The sequence below is a fragment of the Triticum aestivum genome, unplaced genomic scaffold, assembly GCF_018294505.1.
Source record: "Triticum aestivum cultivar Chinese Spring unplaced genomic scaffold, IWGSC CS RefSeq v2.1 scaffold154355, whole genome shotgun sequence".
In the NCBI taxonomy this organism is placed as follows: Eukaryota; Viridiplantae; Streptophyta; class Magnoliopsida; order Poales; family Poaceae; genus Triticum; species Triticum aestivum.
The window spans coordinates 5,184-5,611 of record NW_025236053.1 but is presented as its reverse complement, the minus strand read 5'-3'; the positions used below and the strand labels follow the sequence as shown (position 1 = coordinate 5,611).

The 428-nt window shown below is 52.3% G+C and overlaps 1 pseudogene; it reads right to left on the bottom strand.

The window, feature by feature from the left end:
* Window positions 1–96, bottom strand: LOC123176395 (uncharacterized; annotated as a pseudogene).
* Window positions 97–428: the final 332 nt, after the last annotated feature.

Below are 428 nucleotides of genomic sequence, written 5' to 3'. Positions count from 1 at the left end.
AGGAGGTCACCCATCCTAGTACTACTCTCGCCCAAGCACGCTTAACTTCGGAGTTCTGATGGGATCCGGTGCTTTAGTGCTGGTATGATCGCATCCGACATGTTACCCCGGTCTTCGTCCCTTATCCTTGCCCCTCCCAGCTCCACTACAAAGACGATTGTACATTGCTTTGGCCGCTCCCTCTCTACTACGGAGACGAGTTTAACGCGGTTTCCACCCCTCCCTCTCAACCGCACCAGTGCACGCTTGCCGCGCCACAACCCGACGCTGGACCCGTGAATCGTGAGCACCCAGCTATGACTTACCGCACTCGTGCAAAATAATAAAACACGGTAAATATATTACTTACACGTGCGTTTTGTTTTGCAAGCGGCGCGAAAAAAATTAAAAAGGGAATGCAACACGAGGACTTCCGAGGAGGTCACCCA